We start from the raw sequence: 20,876 nt of genomic DNA, 5'->3' as shown, positions 1-20,876 counted from the left end.
TTCTATTAGCAGACAGTGCTTCTCAGAAACCTCTCCCCAGAAAGCTGGACATGGAAGGAAATACGTAGAAGCTGGGATTCTCAAATTAGTCAAGCTTTTGAATGGTACATCTCATCCAAGAGGCCTTCCCTGACTAAGCCCTCATTTCCTCTTCTCCTACTCCCTTCTGCATTGCCCTGATTTGCTTCCTTTATTCACCCCACCCTCAGCTCCACAGCACTTATGTACATATCAATAATTTATTCTTATTATTATTTATAATAATAATTGTGGTATTTGTTAAGCACTTACTATATTCCAAGCACTGTAGTAAGCACCGGGGTAGATACAAGATAATGGGGTTGGACACAGTCCTTGTCCCATATAGGGTTCACAGGCTTAATCCTCATTTTATAGATGAGGTAAATAAGGCCCAGAGAAGTGAAGTGACTTGTCCAAGGTCACACAGCAGACATGTGGCAGAGTCGGCATTATAACCCAAGTCCTTCCAACTCCCAAGCTCGTGCTTTTTCCACTAGGACACATTATTCATATTAACATCTGTCTCCCTCTTTAGAGCGTAAACTCATTGTGAGCAGGGAATGTATCTGTTATATCATTTTACTGTACTCCCCCAAGAGCTTAGTACAGTGCTCTGCACACAGTAATCACTCAATAAATAAGATTAATTAATTTTGCCTTGAGCCATTTGTAGACTTAAAAAGATAAATAGCATAATGTAGTGGAAAGAGCACTGGCCTGGGAGTCAGAAGAGTAAGTTTATAATCCCATCTCTGCTGCTTACTTGTGTTGTGACCTTGGGCAAGTCACTTAACTTCTCTGTGCCTCAATTCCCTCATCTGCAAAATGAGGATTCAACATCTGTTTTCCTTCCTACTTAAAATGTGGGACCTGATCTTCTTGTACCTACCTCAGTGCTTAGTACAATATTTGGCACATAGCAATCACTTAAATACCATAATTATCATTATCACCATTATCATTACTCATTGTTATTATTGCTGCTATCAGTAATAATAAGGTCAAACTGTAGGGCTATTTAAACCACTGGACAGATGGGAAAATTTCTCAGGCTGCTCTCAAGTCCTTAAGAAGAGTCCTCACCATCTCACCCAGATGGCACCTTTTCTCCCTTCCTTCCTCTCATCTTCGGTGCTGTACCTGAAGGGCTAAAAAGCAACCAGAAGGATCTGAAAGAAGCCTTTTCCTGGAAGACAGACACTCCAGGAGGTAGAAAAAGGTGATTCATTGGCATTACATTTTCTAGGACATATGGCCGACAGACCAAGCTTTTGGAGCTAAGATTCGGTTTCTCTTCACAGTAACTTTCCTTTAACTTATGGGCTGGAAGATGTGAACTGAATTTTTACATAGTCATGGAACACTGGGACCAGTTCATTACAGGGAAAGAGTCATTTATTCAAAACTTCTAAGTTTTTATCTGATTGTTGGAGATTTTCTGCACAGGTAAATGGACAAGGCACCTAGAGAGAAGTAAGAAGTACTGGCTAATGTGACTATGGGCAGGGTCAATACCAGGGTCAGTCCAGGGAGTTGGTTTGAAGCATATGTCTTCAAAGGACAGCTACGAAGTAGGGTCCTTTTGTCAGAAAGTACTACTAAGGATGGGAAGGTTATATCCTTGTTTTCAGATCTAGGCAGAGATCATGCTGAGAGGCAGACACTAATCCAGCTTTAGGCACAGAGATTCTCAGGGTTGGCAGATTCCCAAAGATGGATCAATCTAGAGATGGCTTTACATAGCAATTATTCCCTTTCTCACATCACCAAAGTTTTGATTTTAGCATTCTCAACAAAGAGGCAGTGGGAAGGGAGAGTAGCCTGGATGTGACAGGGCTCTGAATCCTAAACTGGTGACATGACCAAAAATCACCCTTCCATCACCCTTACCTAACAAAAAGCTCCAACCCTGGGGAGCAGCTGGAGAATGTTTTCTGCTTTCTCTCCCACTTATTTGCAATTTACATCAGCCTTTTTTCTAATCCATTTCTACAAAAGATATGAAACTCTGTCAGGCTGTAAGGGAAGAAAAAACTCCTTCTCCCCTCCCATCTCTCTATGCTTTCAGTAGCATCTCCTGAAAATGACCCTTTCCTCTTGACTCCATGAACCCCCATGACACCAGGACCATGTGTATTCTGAATATTCTCCTCCAGCACTTGGCACAATGCAGGTGCTTAATAAGTACCATTGATAAATAAATGGTTGATTTGTTTGCTTGTTTAACCCTACAGTGTCATTCATGATTGACTTTCACAGTATGAATATATAAGTGCTAAAGCTTTTAGTCTAAAGTATATGAAGGGGAATGGAAAAATTAATCAGGGAATGCCTCCTTCAAGGGGCAGGATTTCAGGAATACTTTCAGTAAGCATTCACTAAATACTATTAAGTGATTGATTGATTGGGAGAACTGTGATTTGGCAGATAGAAAGGGAAAGAAAGACTACAAATAAGGTCTCAGAGGCCGGGAAGTTGTGAATGAAGCACAGTGGAATGCAGTGTGTGAGCTGGAGTGAAGAAAGAATAGAAAGCTGATAAATGGGAGTGAGCAGATGGAGAGCGTAAAGCCAGTGTTCAGGAGTTAAACCAATGTTCAGGAGTTTCTGTTCGATATGCAGTGTGGACTTAGGTAACACTGGAGAGTTTTGAGGGGTGAAGCAATGTGTGTTGAACAATGTTTCAGAGGGATTACCTGGGCAGGAGACTGATGGGGGGACTTGGAGAAGAGGAAGGCTAAGGCAGTTTATAGGTTTTGAAATGGGATTTTAAAATTGGAGATTGAATTTGGAATCCAGCTCTTTACATCTCAAGATATGTTCCCTTTCCTGTTATATGGGAAGCAGTGTGGCTTACTGGAAAGACACAAGTTTGGGAGTCAGAAGTCATGGGTTCTATCCCAGCTCTGCCACTTGTCATCTGCATGACTTTGGGCAAGTTGCTTAACTTCTCTGTGCCTCAGTTACCTCATCTGTGGGGAATAAAATGTGAGCTCCACGTGGGACTAACTACCTTGTAACTAACCCAGCACTTAGAACAGTGCTTGTCATGTGGTAAAAGCTTAACAGATACTATTATTATTATTATCATTATTATTTCAGTTTTTCTGCCCTATCAGATTTAAGGTTGCTCATCTTGAAGCCCTTTTTGTGGCTACATCCTACATCCTTAAAGTCTACAAATCTCAGTGGTGGGGGGAAAAATAGGGAAAAGTAGCCTGAAAAATGCCTCCATTTATTTTATCAACCACATATTGGTGTTCATTTTTGAGAAAGAAAACAAGGCAGCACACTGTTGTTGTTGACTTATGCTGTCGAGTTGTGTCCGAACCATAGCGATGCCACAGACACATCTCCCCCAGAATGCCCCTCCTCCATCTGCAATCATTCTGGTAGTGGATCAAGAGAATTTTCTTGGTAAAAATACCAAAGTGGTTTACCATTGCCTCCTTATACGCAGTAAACCTGAGTCGCCGACCTCAACTCTCTCTCATGTCGCTGCTGCCCAGCACACGTGAGTTTTGACTTGTAGCAGATTGCCTTCCACTCGCTAGCCACTGCCCAAGCTAGGAATGGAATGGATATGCCTCTGCTTGACTCTCCCCTCCCATAGTAGAGACTGATAGAGTACAGAAAACTCTCCAGATGCGACCCTGAGAGGTGAGCACACTGTGATCTACCATTAAAATAATAATAACAATAGTGATGATAATAATAATGATGATGGTATTTGTTTAGCACTTCAAGCACTGTTCTAACTACTGGAGTATATACAAGGTAATCAGGTTGTACACAGTCCTTGTCCCACATGGGGCTCACAGTCTTAATCCCCATTTGACAGATGAGGGAACTGAAGCACAGAGAGGTTCAGTGACTTGCCCAAGGTAACACAGCAGACAAGTGGTCCTTCTGACTCCCAGGCCTGTATTTTATCCACTAAGCCATGCTGCTTCCAAAAAACATTTAATCTTTGAAAATAATCATAAATTTTCATTGTGGACAATAAAAGCTATCTAGAATAACTTAAAATTGATATACATCAGCTATAAAGTTAGAATAGAGGAGAGAAAATTCCTTTATACAAATCATTTAATATAATGGCTTTGTCTCCATGGCGCCATGTATAGCTCTTTGATTTAATACTGAGCACGAAGACTACATGGATAGGGATGGTTCCAGAGAGATAAGATATGTATAGAACAATATTTCACTTTTCAGTGCCTTAGAGTCTCCTTTAAGAACTCTAAAATATGTCTGTCGGGCAGGATTTTCTAGGCTGGAGTCCTAATTCACCACCCTGTTAGCTTCCTGTAGGAGAGTGAAAGGGGAATGAGTGTTGGGTGATGAGGCTCAATACAGTCTCTAAGATCTAGGAAGACTGACAACAGGATACAGAGCAGCACAGAGCTGTGACAATACTTCCTTCTCACTGAACCTTGATCTCGTCTGTCTCACCACTGACTCCTCACCAATATCTTCCCTCTGGCCTGGAACACCCTCTCTCCTCAAATCCGATACACAGTTACTCTTCCCAGCATTAAAGCCTTCTTTAAAGCACATCTCCTCCAAGAGGCCTTCCCTAAGTCCTCCACTCCTCTTCTCACACTCCCTTCTGTGTTACCCTGACTTGCTCCCTTTATTCACCACTCCCCATGCCCCACTGCACATATGTGCATGTATGTAATTTATATAAATGTTCTTCTCCCCTTCTGAACTGTAAGATCACTGTGGGCAGGGAATGTGTCTCTTTATTGTTATACTGTACTTTTCCAAGGACTTAATACAGTGCTCTGCACACAATAAATACTCAGTATATACAATTGGATGAATGAATGCCTCCAAATGGCAGCTGAACCAATTTGGAGGCACCTGAGATTTAAATCTTACTGAAAAACAATCCTGCCTGCATAACTTCAGTGTAATGCTGTTCATTTCTTTCCTATTCAGTTGCAGCTACAAGATACTAGTAACAAATCTTCATAGTGTTAGGTGGATAACAAGGCATGTCCTATATTAGTGGCTCAGTGGAAAGAGCACGGGCTTTGGAGTCAGGGCTCATGAGTTCGAATCCCAGCTCTGCCACTTGTCGGCTGTGTGACTGTGGGCAAGTCATTTAACTTCTCTGTGCCTCAGTTCCCTCATCTGTAAAATGGGGATTAAGACTGTGAGCCCCACGTGGGACAACCTGATTCCCCTATGTCTACCCCAGCGCTTAGAACAGTGCTCGGCACATAGTAAGCGCTTAACAAATACCAACATTATTATTATTATTATTATTAGCCATAAAGAAATGTTGAGTCTGCTATTTTCAAATTGGCTGTAGGTTGGTGCAGGGCAGACAAGACTCAGTTATTGTTCTATTTTCAATTGTTCTATTTTTTGCAGGAGCAACATAGGCTTAACTAAACCAAATTAAGATTATTATTTTGGGGATCACTTTATGAATCCAGATATGATGTTTTGTTATCTGCACTCTGGTCCATTATAGTACTCTTTCTTTTATGTATTTGTAATATTAAACAGCTCAATTCCAAATTAGTGCAAGACACCTCATCTAAAATTATCCCTGCCTCTGACATTCTCGCTTCTTCTGTCACCAGACTTGCTATGCTGAATGTCAGAGTACCACAGAGAACAAACTAAAAATATTCAGTATTACCAGAGGATGCACAAAATTATATTGGAGTAATAAGAGTTTTAAAGGAGGGAAAATGACATAAAGGAAACAAACTGAGAGTAATCACTATAATCAATCAATAACATTTATTAAGTGCTTACTTTTTGCAGACCTCTATACTACGTGCTTGGGAGAGTACAAGGCAATGGACTTGATAGATTCCCTGTCCACAAGGAGCTTATAGCCTAGAGGGGGTGACAGGCATTAATACAAATATATAAATCACAGGAATGTATTTAAGTGCTCTGGAGCTGAGGATGACTACTGTCACTCCAAGTTGGCTTGCTCCCCACACCAGTCCTTTTTTTCCTTAATGTTATTTAACAGAATGCTTATTCTGTGTCTCACACTGTACTAACCACTAGGGTAAATGCAAGTTAATTGGTTGGACACAGTCTCTTCCCACAAAGGACTCACAGCCTTAATCCCCATTTTACAAAGGTCACACAGCAGACTAATGGCAGAGCCACAGTTAGAACCCAGATCCTCTACCAGTCCCATGTTCTTTCCACTATGCCACACTGCTTCTTTGCTACTTGAGTAACAGGGAGACAAGGACTGAATGGTTTTGTAGAAAAATGGTCTGGTCAGCAGAGTGAGGTATGGATTGAGTTAGGGAGAGACAGGAGGCAGTAAGGTAAGCAAAGAGGCAGATGCAGTAATCAAGATGCAGTAATCACTACAGGATAGGATAAGTACTTGGATTATCATGGCTACAGTTATGTTGTAAAAGGTTAAACATCAGGATTTGGTGACAGATTTAATATGTGGGTAATGACAGAGATGAGTCAAGGATAATGTCAAGGTTACAGGCTTGTGAGACAGGGATGGTGGTGCTTTCTACAGTGATAGGAACATCAGGCAGAGGACAGGGTTTAGGAAGGAATATGGAGAGCTCATCCCAGTCTTACGAGACTTTTGGCAACTTTAGAAGAATATACAAGTATTCTGGTAAAATTGCTCAACCTACTTTGCGGCAGAATCACCAAGAGGCAAGGGAAAAGAGCATAAGGTTGAAATGCAAGGTGGCTTGTGATGCCCCTCAGGAATAACAGACATTCATTTGATAATTTCTGTAAACACATTCTCTCTCTCTCTCTCTCTCTCTCTCTCACACACACACACACACACACACACACACTTCTCTCTCTCCCACTCCCTTTCCTTATGCCCCCACTCCACACTGAGAAAGAGGACAAAGTAATAACCAGCATGTTATAAAAACAGATACATTTTGTAATTTAATAGAGAATTGTCCCACTAGTCATCCATATTTTCAATCAAAACAAAATGCTGTCTCCCTCTCTTTTTTTCTCTCTCTCTCTCTCCTTAATTTCAATAGAAATGTCACCAATCAACCTATCAATAAATGATATGCTCCCTTGGTTCTTCATCCCTCCCAGCCCCAAAGCACTTATGCACATTTCTGTAATTTATTTATTTGCACTGATGTCTGTCTCCCAACCCCTATACTGTAAGCTCATTATGGGTAGGGAATGCGTCTGTTTACTGTTACATTTTACTCTTCCAAGTGCTTAGTGCAGTGTTCTGCACATAGTAAGCACTCAATAAATAAAATTGAATGAGTATTTATTGAGTGCTTACTAAGTGCAGAGCACTGTACTAAGTGCATAGGAGAGTACCATTACAGTGTACAGTGCTAAGCCCCCAGTACAGTACTCTGCCCTATCCTGCCATCGAGCCCTAGCCCACGTCCTCCCGCTGTCCTGGAATGCCCTCCCTCCTCACCTCTGCCAAACTAGCTCTCTTCCCCTCTTCAAAGCCCTACTGAGAGCTCACCTCCACCAGGAGGCCTTCCCAGCTGAGCTTCCCCTTTTCCCTCTGCTCCCTCTGCTGCCTCTCTGTCCCTCCTTCACCTCCCCTCAGCTAAGACCCCTTTCCTTCTGCTCCTCCTCAGCTCCTCCTCCTCTCCCTTCCCCTTCCCTTAGCACTGTGCTCATTTGCTCATTTGCATATATTTTTGTTACCCTATTTATTTCATTAATGAGATGTACATCCCCTTGATTTTATTTATTGCTATTGTTTTTGTCCATCTGTCTCCCCCGATTAGACTGTAAGCCTGTCAATGGGCAGGGATTGTCTCTATCTGTTGCCGAATTGTATATTCCAAGTGCTTAGTACAGTGCTCTGCACATAGTAAGCGCTCAATAAATACTATTGAATTGAATGAATAGTATGTGCTCAGTAGACAATTTACTGAATACAATACAACAGACTTAGCAGACATGTTTCCTTTTCAGTAACAAGCTTACAGTTTAGAGAGGAATGGGTCTCTGATAAAGTGCTTTCTTGGTGATTTTCCACCCAGAAACATGACCTAGAGGAAAATATGAAGGGAACATATCTAAGAAGCAATGCAACAGAAGAGAGGTCCCAGGCCTCGAGCTCACCATCACATAGGAATGAATGAGCACTTGCCAAGTTACTAATCCTCATCAGTGCTTCTGTAAATGGCTCCAAGATCCTCTATTAATGCCAGGCTATTTACTCTATATGTCTTAAAGGGACATCATAGCAACCTGCACACTCCAGAGACTTATAGAACCTCAGCATGAGAGATCACTGATTGCTCTTGGCTGTAGATTCTCTGTGAAGACCAACAGCGCTGGTCTCAAAGCAACACTCTTTTAAAGAGCAGACAGACCCACTCAAAGGATAAGATTCCAACTAAAATTCAAAGTGCCCATCCACTAAGTACCTAGGGATTCACTTTGCTATATACTGGAAATAGCCTGGAATGATAGGCACTATGCAGAAAAACAGTCAGAAATACACTCTTGGCTTGATTCCACTTTTTACATTTTCAAAAATAATGTTTGTGATTTTCCCTATGAAAAATTCAACATGAAAGATCTGGAAAGGTAAATGAAATCAGGAGGCCTCTGAAGATTCAGTATAATTTGTACAGTGTTCCAGTCCATGACAGCAGTTAGAGTGCTGCAAATCAAGTCTGAAACCCACATATTAGTGGACAGGTTATTAGAAATGCAAAGGTAGCAGTCCCTTCTGAAAATGACTGACAAACTGAGAACAAAAAGGAGAAAAGAATGAAACTGACTAAGCTAGTATTGTTGAGCCAGCCCTATGATTGGCCGCACAATAGTTGACTCTGCAGGTTTCCACTGTTGGCAAGACTTACGGTTGGACTGCTATACACTGTGACTGAATTTACATTAGTCTCATTTTTATAAGTGTTGATTTTATAAAAACATTTTATAATGTGTGTGTGTGTGTGTGCGTGCGCACATGTGGGTGTATAATACACCCCCACACACACACACACTATGTCTATATTTATTTATTCTCAAGAGAAAATGTAGAGAAAGAAAAATTTGTATGTGTATATACCCTAGCAGAATTGTGTCCCTAACTTAAAACACTTGTTTCATGCATAGCGTTGGGAGGAATACTGAGAGCAGTGCTAATAGCAACAGATGTGTAATTAATAATGTTGATATTTTTTAAGTGCTTACTTTGTTCTGAGCACTGTTCTAAATTCTGGAGTAGATATATGGTAATCAGATTGTCCCACGTGAGGCTCACAGTCTTACTCCCCATTTTACAGATGAGGTTAACTGAGACATCGAGAAGTTAAGTGACTTGCCCAAAGTCACACAGCTGATAAGTGGTGGAGTGGGGATTAGAACCCATAACCTCTGACTCCTAAACCCGGGCTTTTTCCTGAGAAGAACATCAGGATAACAAACTAAAAAAACATTAAAATAAAAGAAATTGAAGAAATTTATCCTTCATTTTGACATCAGATCTTATGATTCTGAAACTCAATATTCATATTTTACAGTTCAGTCACATCTATGATTAGAGAAAAATAACTAAACACAAAGATTTTGTTAATATTAAGTACAAGAACACTGAGTGTGAAGTTCTAAAGTTCTAAAAACCATACACTGTATACCTGTGCAATCAGAGGAAGACATTCAAGAAGCTGTGTGGCTCAGTGGAAAGAGCACAGGCCTGGGAGTCAGAGGATGTGGGTTCTAATCCTGAAACTGCCACTTTTCTGCTGTGTGAACTTCTCTGTGCCTCAGTTACCTCATCTATAAAATGGGGATAATACTGTGAGCCTCACATGGACCAACCTGATTACCTTATATCTACCCCAGCACTTAGAATAGTGCTCAGCACATAGTAAGAGCTTAACAAATACCATATTATTATTATTATTAGTCTCACTCCACTTTAACTGAAGAGGCATAAGTTATCAGACTCATCAGTCTATGCAACAATCTATCAGCTCATCAGTTGATAGAATTTATTATTCACTATCCTAAGTACTGTGAGCTGCTACAATTAAAAACAAGATATTCTTGCCTTCTAAGATTAATAAGCCTCTCAAAAATAGGTTTATATAATGAAGAAATACATCACTATGTATGAAAGACCTAAGCATGTGAATGACAAAAAACATATGAATATATACCTCTACTGTGAAATACTGCAGTGATTTACTGTAATTTTATCTGGACCAGTTCCTTTGCTCACCTAAGGCCAACTTTCTTTCTTGCAGACACTTCAGGGCCTCCTACTCCAAATCCACAACTACTTACAAGGGATTGGCTGGAGGACACATCACAGCAGAATGGGCTTGAGCAGGGCAGAAAGGAAACACCACCAAGAACAGCGAAAGCATAAAGCAACAGAGGTGAAAGTCTTGTGGGAAAAATGAGACAAAGAAACAATACCAAAGTCAAAATTAATAGTATAGAAAAGTGAGGTAGAAGGAAAAAATATGGAAAAAAAAGAGTGAGAGTATTTTTAGATGGTTGCCTATTTGTGTCACAGAACAAAGATCAATCAGGAGTGTCTCAAGAGACCTTATTGTGGGCCACCTCTGCAATATACTTTGAGACCTGGATTTGGGAACCATTTTGGGGTCACTGGATGAAACCTCCTGCAGGGTTTCCTGCAAAAATGTCCTTTATTTGATGGGGCTATGCCTTCCATGTCCCTTTCCTGTAATCAGGAAAATTGCTGGGGGCTAATGCATATGGAACATATGATTTCCAGGTCTTCATACATGTCTCATTGCCCTTTCCTCTTCCCCATTTATAATTACCCACTCTAACTTGGATAGATCCATTTTGGCCTTAAGTAAACACACCCAGCCAATCGTTCGTGAACATCCCATGGCCAAATAAATTGTGGGTATGTGGGATCACTCTCGATAACAGCAGTGAAAAATGAGTGAGGGCCCAGAAGTAGATAACTTGCACAATAGCCACAGGCACCCCTCCTAAACCTGATCAGAGATCTGGCAAGTCTTGCGGCTAGTCATAGGGTACCTATCCAGAGTACAATGCACATCATTATAATGCTGGAAAAGCACTTTTTAGGCATGTCCAACCAACAGTGGGATATACTCTTCCCTAGCCTAAAGTCCTGTGCAAGTAGCCAGTCCACAATATTAAACATGATCTTTCTCACAAAATTCAAAACTGTCGCAAAAGAGGATTGCCCTTGATGAATCTAAATTGACTTGTGCAATAATTACAAAACCAAAGAAGAGACTGAAAATAACAGTTATGCAATGGAGCACTGGATGTTCCTTGATTATGATAGGCCGCTCTGTTATCTAATCTCCTATATTATTCTGGTACCATGACCTTCTACAAAAGATGAATCCAGCTATTGGAACACTATAACTTGGATCACCTACAATCATATTCAATATCAGAGAGCAGAGAAAGATTCTGGAAAGCGGAAGCCATATTCCCAGAAACACAACTTTACTGGATATAGTGAATGACAACTGCTTACCAAGTTGCTGTAGCAGATTGAATTTAAGGGAGAAAATGAAAGTCAGGAGGACAGATTACACAACTAGGAAGACATTAATGAAGTACAGCTTCAAAAAGCATGACACAAAGGAAGACTGTTGGACAGGTATTCAATCAATCAATCAGTCATTCCAACCAGTAGGCTAGCTGATGGGCAGCAAATGGCAGAAGATTTCTCTATTGAATCTGAATACTAAGAAATGGCTCAGACACAGGAATAGACCCTCTACAGAACAAAGTTGCTATGTGACCTTGGTCAAGTCACAATTTCTCAGTAAGCACTTATTAAATACTATTGTCATTATTATAATGCAGGGAGGATCTATCTAATTTCAAACAATAGGAAATGGTGTGTTACATGCTTTGTTGGAGCTCACTGAAGCAGCATGGCCTAGTGGATAGAGCATGGGCCTGGGAGTCCCGAATCTGTCACTTGTTTGCTGTGTGGCCTTGGGTAAATCACTTCACTTCTCTGTTACTCAGTTAGCTCATCTGTAAAGAGACTGTGAGCCCCATGCGGGAAACGCACTGTATCAAACCTGATTACCTGGTATCTGCCCCACTGCTTAGAACAGTGCTTGACACATAGTAAGTACTTAACAAATACTATTATTAATACTATTAATAGTGTCAGCTTTGAAAATGAAGGACAACAATATATAATAATAATGATGGTACTTGTTAAGCACTTACTATATAGTAAGCACTGTTCTAAGCGCTCAGGTAGATACGAGGCAATAAGGTTGGCCCTTGTGGGGCTCACAGTCTTAATCCCATTTTACAGATGAGGGAACTGAGACACAAGAAGGTAAGTGACTTGCCCAAAGTCACACAGCTGATAAGTGGCAGAGCCAGAATTAGAACCCACAATGTCTGATTCCCAAGTCGGGGCTTTTTTCACTAAGGCATGCTGCTTCTCATGTAAAGGTGGATACCAATTGGATTTCCTGGGCAGACCTTTGAAAACAAATCTTTAATTATTGTCACTGCCTAAATAAAAATATTTAAGAGTTTGTCAGACCTTTCATTTTTATAGCCCTGTATTCAGAACATGCTACCATCCTAAATTGTTACATCCATCATTTGCTATACATCGTATTTTAAATTCTGAGATCTTTATATTGTTTGAAATCATGCATATTTGTTCATATTAAAATGGATATTATTTTTCATAATAATGGAATACTTGTCAAACATCTCGTAAAATTGGTTCTAACAGTTTAGGCATATTTTGGAAATTTGACCTTTTGAGAATGAATCATTTCTTAGTATTTCAAAAATTAATTATAAAAATTTTTATTCTTTCTCAATATGTAAAATACGTGCATGGTTAAATGTCTTTTGCTACTATTTAGGTGCTCTAGTTCACCTACGATATACTAATCTTAATGATGCTGGAAATTATATAGAAGACATGGTTCCTAGGCTGACAAATTTACTACAGAAGGCAAATACACCAGCAGGAAAGGACACCAAGAGGAGATTCATTCATTCATTTAATGGTATTTATTGAGCGCTAACTGTGTGCAGACCACTATACTAAGCACTTGGAAGTTACAATTCGGCAACAGATAGAGAGAATCCCTATTCAACAACGGGCTCACAGTCTAGAAGGGGGAGACAGACAACAAAACAAAACATTAGAACTTAGTGCCAGACTATGGATATAGTTCTTTTCATTGACACTCATGCATAATGATGTGGCAACCAAAACACATAAAATTCAGTCTGTAAGCATTTCATGTTTGGGTATAGATACATGTATGTAAGACTGCAAATCATTTGATGATAGAGGTTCCACCTATGTAAAATAATGCTTGGTATACTATGGTGGCCATTTTGATGAAGGAGGAGTAGATCCTTTAAATGTTATCAAGGGAAAAAAAAGTAGGATTTAGCACCAGACTAGTTAAGGGGACTGAGAGAAAAAGATGGAGGAGTTAAGAATAATGGCTGGCTTCAGAGACATCATGTTATCCACTGTAATAGGGAAGTGCTCAGAACAGTGCTCTGATCATAGTAAGTGTTCAGTAAGTTCCACTGATTGATTTTTCAAGCTACTGTATATAAGATCACTATGGGATGAGTACCTATCAATTTTGTTATAGTAGTACTCTCCCAAGTGCTTAGTACAGTGCTCTGTACACAGTAAATGCTCAGTAAATATGATTGATTGATTGAAATCATGCTCAAGGACACAGTCTAGAAGCTGGTATCATCATCATCATCATCATAATCAATGGCATTCATTGAGTGCTTACTATGTACAGAGCAGTATACTAGTTCCAGGCCAGAAGGAGGATGCTGTGAAGGGGTCAATGGTGCAACAGAGGGAGCATTTGCCTAGTAATAGAGCATAGGCCTGGGAGACAAAAGGACCTGGGTTCTTAATCCCAGCGCTGTCATTTTTCTGCTGTGTGACCTGGGGCAAGTCACTTAACTTCTCTGTGCCTCATTTATAAAATGCAGATTAAGACTGTGAGCCTCATGTGGGATATGGACTGTGTCCAACCTGATTACCTTGTATCTACCTCAGTGCTCAGAACATTGCCTGACACATAATAAGTGCTTAACAAATACCATAAAAAGATCAATAAATGAGATCAGGGAACAGTGAGTAAGCTGGTGCTTTGAGGAGCAAAATATGCAGGCTGGGTTGTAGTAGGCGATCAGTGACTTAAGGTACTTTGATGCAAAGGTGGATAGGCAATCACTGAAGGCTCTTGAGGAATGAAAAGACATGGACCGAACAATCTTTTAGAAAAATCATCTGGGCAGCAGAGTGAAGTTTGAATAAGACTGGAAAGAGTAAGGGAGATCAGAGAGAAGACTGTTGCAATAGTCAAGGCAGAACAGGATAAGTGTTTGGATTATTGTTAGCAATTTCTAAGGAGAGGAAAAGGCAGATTTGTGGTCTCCGTGGCTTGTATTCTGAGCCAAACCTGCTTCTCTTACCACAGCTTTTTGTTTTATGTACTTGTCCTTGTCTTTTGTGTTGCTTTACTGTTGATTATTTCATCACACCTGACGTGATCTCTAGTCCCCTCTCCCCTACTTATATTCATAAACTGTGGGCCTTCAAGGGGCAGGAACCCTCCTTAAATTCCCTCCTGTGCATTCTTTCGAAATGCTTAATACAGTTCTCTGCATACAATAAGTGCTTATGAAATAAAAATTGTGGTATTTGTTAAATGTTAACTATGTGCTAGGTACTGTTCTAAGCGCTGGGGTAGATACAAGATAATAGGGTTGGACATAATCCCTGTCCCACATAGAGCTCACATGCTTAATTCCCAATTTACAGATGAGGGAACTGAGGCAAAGGGAAGTTAACTGCCTTGCCCAAGGTCACACAGCAGACAAGTGGTGGAGTCAGCATTAGAACCCAGGTACTTCTGACTCCCAAGACTGTGCTCTTTCCACTAGGCCATGCTGGCTCAGTGGAAAGAGCATGGGCTTGGGAGTCAGAGGTCATAGGTTCTAATCCTGGCTCGGCCACTTGTATGCTGTGTGATATTGGGCAAATCACTTATCTGTGCCTCAGTTCCATCATCTGTAAATTGGGAATTAAGACTGTGAGCCCCATGGGGGACAACCTGATTACCTTGTATCAACCCCAGCACTTAGAACTGTGTTTGACACATAGTAAGCACTTAACAAATGCTACCATTATTACTACGTGGCTCAGTGGAAAGAGCACGGGCTTTGGAGTCAGGGCTCATGAGTTCGAATCCCAGCTCTGCCACTTGTCGGCTGTGTGACTGTGGGCAAGTCACTTAACTTCTCCGTGCCTCAGTTCCCTCATCTGTAAAATGGGGATTAAGACTGTGAGCCCCACGTGGGACAACCTGATTCCCCTATGTCTACCCCAGCGCTTAGAACAGTGCTCGGCACATAGTAAGCACTTAACAAATACCAACATTATTATTATTACTATTATTACTATTTCTACTAATATTAAATTGATTACAAAAGCTCTATTATGCTTTGGAATAGTATGCTGAAATAGGAAGGATACTTCATTTATGGTAAATAATCATAGCCAGGAACTAGAGCTATTTTGTAGGAGATGAGACTTTTAGACCTGCTTCAGAATCAGTAGTGGATTGAAAGGGCGAAAACTGAAATGTTGTCAAAGAAAGCTTGGCAAAATCTGTGATGGAAACTATCACACACTTTAATCCAAGAAACGGTTCTGTGAATTTCTATGCATTTGGCAATGGTTGCCTTTCTAATTCAGACAGGATCCCTTACCCTTGAATATTATGACTAACCCAGATTGCTCTCTGCTTCAATTCTACAATTAACATTTCCAAAGGAAATGTGGCTAAATTTTAGGGTACTTTTGTTCTCAGTTTCAGTGTGTGACTTCTGGAAACATCAAGCAAAACATGACTGCTGTCATTTTGTAGTAGTGCCCAATTACTACTTAGACTCCCCAAAACAGAAGCAGAAATGTTTTGTCAGACTTTCTATATAATGGTAAAGACAAGGGAAATGGACAAAAATTCAAGATTAACATATCTAAATTACGTTACATGAACTTCTACATACCCTACTATCTGAAAATTAAAATTGTAACATCGGAATATCACTAAAATGACTTCCGTTTCCGAAAACAATAATATAAAGTCTATAATGAAAGTGTTTCATAACATCTTCTCTAGTCTGTTCCTGTGAATGTGTATGTGTATGTGTGCTGTTCAGTTTAAATAAAGTTCATGCTTGTTAAGAGGAAATTATGGAAATATAAAGAAGAATGGGCAGGTCCAATGTTTGGAGATCTCTCAGATCTATGAATATCCAACAGCCTCTTCTCCATCTTAATCCTCGTCACTGACAGTATCCTGTCTTAGTTCTCCTGCTATCTTTCTGCCCTCCCCTTTTCAATATTTTTGTGGGCTCTCCTCTGCCTTCACTAACTGTGGAAGACCATAAAGGCTCAGTTCTGGGTCCCCTTCTATTCTTTATCTACACCCACTCCCGTAGCTTAAACTACAATCTCTATGTGGATGATTTCCAAATCTACATCTCCAACACATATCTCTTACTTCTCTGAAGTCTTATATTTCTTCTTGCCTTCAGGACATCTCTACTTTGACATCCCGCCCACCCTCCAAACTTAACATGTCCAAAACAGAATTCCTCCCAATCCTGTCTTCGCTCTGATGGTCCCGTCACTGTAGATAAAACCACTATTCTTCCTGTCTCACAAGACTATAATCTTGGCATTATCCTAGACGCATCTCTCTCGTTCAACACATATATTCAATCTGTCACTAAATTCTATAAGTTCAGCCTTCACACAATCACTAAAATCCAGCCTTTCCTTTTCAACTGAACTGCTACCACATCAATCCAGGCACTTATCTATTCCACCTTGATTACTGCATCAGCCTCCTTTACTGACCTTCCCGCCGCCTATCTCTCCCTACCCCAGTCCACTCTTCACTCTTTTGCCTGAATCATTTACTACAAAACTCTGCAGTCCCTGTTTCCCCACTCCACAGTTTCAGTGGTTGCCCATCTACCTCCTCGACTATAAGCTCATTGTGGCCAGGGAATGTGTCTGTTTATTCTTATTTTGTAGTTTCCCGAGAGCTTAGTACAGTGCTCTGTACACAGTAACTGCTCAATAAATAAGATTGAATGAAATATGATTAAGTGAATCAAGGAGAAACTTTTCACCATCAGCTTTAAAGCACTCAATCATCTTGTCCCTTCCTACCTTATCTCACCTCTTTCCTACAATACACCTATTTCCAGTCAATACACCTTGCTCCTCCACTGCCAACCTACTCACTTTGCCTTGATCTTTTCTATCTCACCGCTGACATCTCACCCATATCTGCCCCTGGCCTGGAACTCCCTCCCTCTTCATATTTGACAGACATTCACTTTCCCCACCTTTAAAGCCTTATTAAAACATGTGTCTTACAAAAGGCCTTCCCTGACTAAACCTTCATTTACTCTTCTCCCACTCTCTTCTGTGTCATCCTTGTACTTGGATTCACACCCGGTAATCACCCTTCACTCATCTCCATAGCACTTAAGTCCATATCCATAATTTGATATATTTATATATATTACTGTATTTTTCCTTCTCTAAGCTGTAAACTCATTGAAGGAATGGACATGTCCACCATTCTCCCAAATGATTAGTGCAAGTGATTGATTCAAATAATCTAGTAGCTAGTATACTTGTGCATAGCTTTCACTCAGAGGAGCAATAATTCATGTCAGATAAGTGGTAAAGAATACTGATTATGAATACAATTTTACATCTTTTCAGATGCACGTATACTAAATATTGTGATTAGTGATTAGTGCAAGTGATTGATTCAAATAATCTAGTAGCTAGTATACTTGTGCATAGCTTTCACTCAGAGGAGCAATAATTCATGTCAGATAAGTGGTAAAGAATACTGATTATGAATACAATTTTACATCTTTTCAGATGCACGTATACTAAATATTGTGGGGTAGTGTTTTCTTCAACTTGCTTGCAAGTCTGATTTTATGGCATGCACACTGTTTGAAGATACAACAATAATCAAAGCAACGGAGCAAATAATTTATGTCACTTCCCTGAAATGTATATTGATGTTTCTACTCTCTCTAGGCCATGCCACTTCCTTCTCATCATTCAGGCTGTTCCCCTGAACTGAATCTCCATCCTCCCACCCAAATCCACCAAATCACATCTCTCCCCATCTTCAAAAGTTTCCAGAAATACCACCTGCTGGAAACCTTCCCTAATAATTCATAACAACCTATCTGTACCAGTTCAAAGCCATCATTAACACTGATTTACTTTATTCCAGTCTCCAAGACTTACCAATCACATCTCCTCCAAGAGGTCTTCCTCGATTAAGCCTCTCTTCCCTGGTTCGCTCTCCCTTCTGAGTCATCTATGCACTTGGATATGTCACCTGTGGACATTTGATGTTCTCTCCACCTCCAACCTCATAGTATTTGTGGATATACTGTTAAATCATATACTGTAAATTTTTTTTTATTAATATCTGTCTTCCACTCTAGATTGTAAGCTTGTTATGGGCAGGGAACATGTCTGCTAATTCTGTTGTATTGTACTCTCCCAAGCTTGTACACACAGTAAGCACTCAATAAGTATCACTGATTGATTCATTGATTGTACTGGTGATGCAGAATGGAGGGGGTGTAAGGAAAATGAAGGCTTAGTCAGGGTTGGCCTTTTGAAGGAGGTGTGATTATAAGAAGAATTTGCAGATGTGGAGAGTGGTGGTCTATAGTGTATGAAGAGGGAGGGAGTTCCTGGACCAAGTGAGGATGTGGGAAAGGTGTCAGCAGCAATATATATGGGATCAAGATACAGTTAGAGAAATGTACTGACTGGAATGTAGTAGGAAATCACTGAAGTAAGAGAGGAGGGGTGGGCTGATTTTATTTTTTAAATTTACTCATAAGGAGTTTCTGAGATGGATGGGCAGCCCCTGAAGATTTCTGAGGAGTGTGTGGATATTAACTTATGTAACTGAATGTTTTATTTGGATTTTCATTGGTTTATTCAGTCACTTTTTCTGCCATTTTAGCCAGAGGTTGTTGGAACCACTGCTCCTATTCACAAAATTTGTGTCTATACCTCTCCCATTCAATGGTGACCTTCTTGAGGTAAAGGAATATATGTCTTAATAATAATTGTGATATTTGTTAAGCACCTATGTGTCAAGCACTGTAGTAAGTGCTGGATTAAATACAAGATAATTGGCTTCCTTTTGGGGTTCACAGTCTAAATAGGAGGGAGAACAGGTATTAAATCCCCATTTTGTGGATGCAGAAACTGAGGTACATTTCACTTTGCCACAAAGAAGTTTAGTGTCTTGCGTCCATTATACTCTCTCAAGCACATAGTTTAGTGCTTTGTATTCATTAATAAAGACCGTCGATTAGATTTACTGACTCTACCAACCTTGGCATCTCACACACATTTATCTACACTGACTAAATTAGACTGCTTCAGATAAAATTACAAAATTTGGAATACACGTATTTGTACACAAACTTATTTTCATTATTTTCCCCCACCAAATATGTTAAGATTTATTGTGCTAATAGGAGCACCCTTTGTGAGTTCTAGGGTCTCCAAGCTTAAAAAATGGTAAAATGACATTGTGAATCACAGATCAATGTCAAGAACCATGTGTAAGACACAATTATTATTATTAGTAGTAGTAGTAGTAATAGTCACTATCATTGCATAATCAAGCCTGAAGCAGCAACCAAATTATGAGAACTGAATGCTGTGACACCTTCAAGTACTGAATAAAATAATACTGGAATTTTCTAGCCCCAATCTGGAAATTACTTACTCATTTCTCCAACTGTGTCTTTGAACTGCTTAGACTGTGAACTTCTCCAGAAGACTGTAAGTGCAGGGATCATGGTATCAACTCTCTTGTATTATGCTCTCCCAACTGCTTAGTACAGTGCTCTTACACACAGTAAGTTCTCAATAAATTTCATTGATTGACTGATTGATTATTCTGCTGAGTACTTGAGCACAGGGGCTGCAAATAATAATGATTATCTTTACACTCTGTTGCTTCTCCTAATTAAATGTATTTTTAATAACTGTTTCCCCCATTAGATTGTCAACTGTAGAGATTATGTCAATTTATATTATTCTACTTTCCCACGGATTTCATACAGTGCTCTATACACAGTAAGCACTCAATAAAAACCATTGAATGATAGCAAAATGAAGCTGGAATGATACTAATGAGTCCTTAGCTGACTCCAATCTGGAAGAATTCTAGATTGTCATTCAGGCTATACGTAAGTCTTTTTCAGGGAGTTAAGAGCACAACTGATCTAGGATCAAGAACATTATATATCTCTACCAGAATGACTCCAAAATGGAGGGTGTCTTACCAAAATCCTTTAAAGGGCATCTAGGGGTCATCTGGTTTACACCTCTGCCTCCAATCAAATGCCTAGGTAACATTTAAAAACTGATAAATGCCTAAAAGCTTATGGAAATTTTTCAGGGCTGTCACTTTGCCACCTGCCATGGGGGTATGTTCAAACTGTTTTACCAGCCTGATAGCCTTTATGTTCAACTAACAGTGGGATTTCTGAATAGTCAACTACTTTAGATTCTGCACAAAAATGCCAGACATATAAAAGAAACCAAAGTTTTGTTCATTCTTTCTGAAAACTGAGTTGATTGTCACAAAGGGATGAAAAGATTGGTCAGGATAGACTCTGTTTATCCCAAAACAAAGAAGAGTGTGGGTGAAGGATGTGAAAACGTTGTGAGACAACAGATGTCTACGGTTGACTTTTTGAGTTACAATTATAATCTTTGGCTGCTGAAAG

General features: G+C 39.9%; 1 protein-coding gene and 1 non-coding gene across 2 annotated transcripts in view; both read right to left on the bottom strand.

Annotated features, from left to right (window-relative positions):
• The window catches only part of PCDH15 (protocadherin related 15), a 913,479-nt gene that overhangs the window by 563,157 nt on the left and 329,446 nt on the right, over positions 1-20,876 (bottom strand). The gene's annotated exons all lie outside the window — the stretch shown is intronic.
• LOC114810660 lies at positions 3,545-3,683 on the bottom strand. The gene has a single exon (XR_003758355.1). It is a non-coding gene; the product is annotated as a small nucleolar RNA SNORA7 (small nucleolar RNA).

Source organism: Ornithorhynchus anatinus, chromosome 3 (genome assembly GCF_004115215.2).
Source record: "Ornithorhynchus anatinus isolate Pmale09 chromosome 3, mOrnAna1.pri.v4, whole genome shotgun sequence".
In the NCBI taxonomy this organism is placed as follows: Eukaryota; Metazoa; Chordata; class Mammalia; order Monotremata; family Ornithorhynchidae; genus Ornithorhynchus; species Ornithorhynchus anatinus.
Note: the sequence above shows the minus strand (reverse complement) of the source record. Positions and strands in the feature narration are given on the sequence as shown.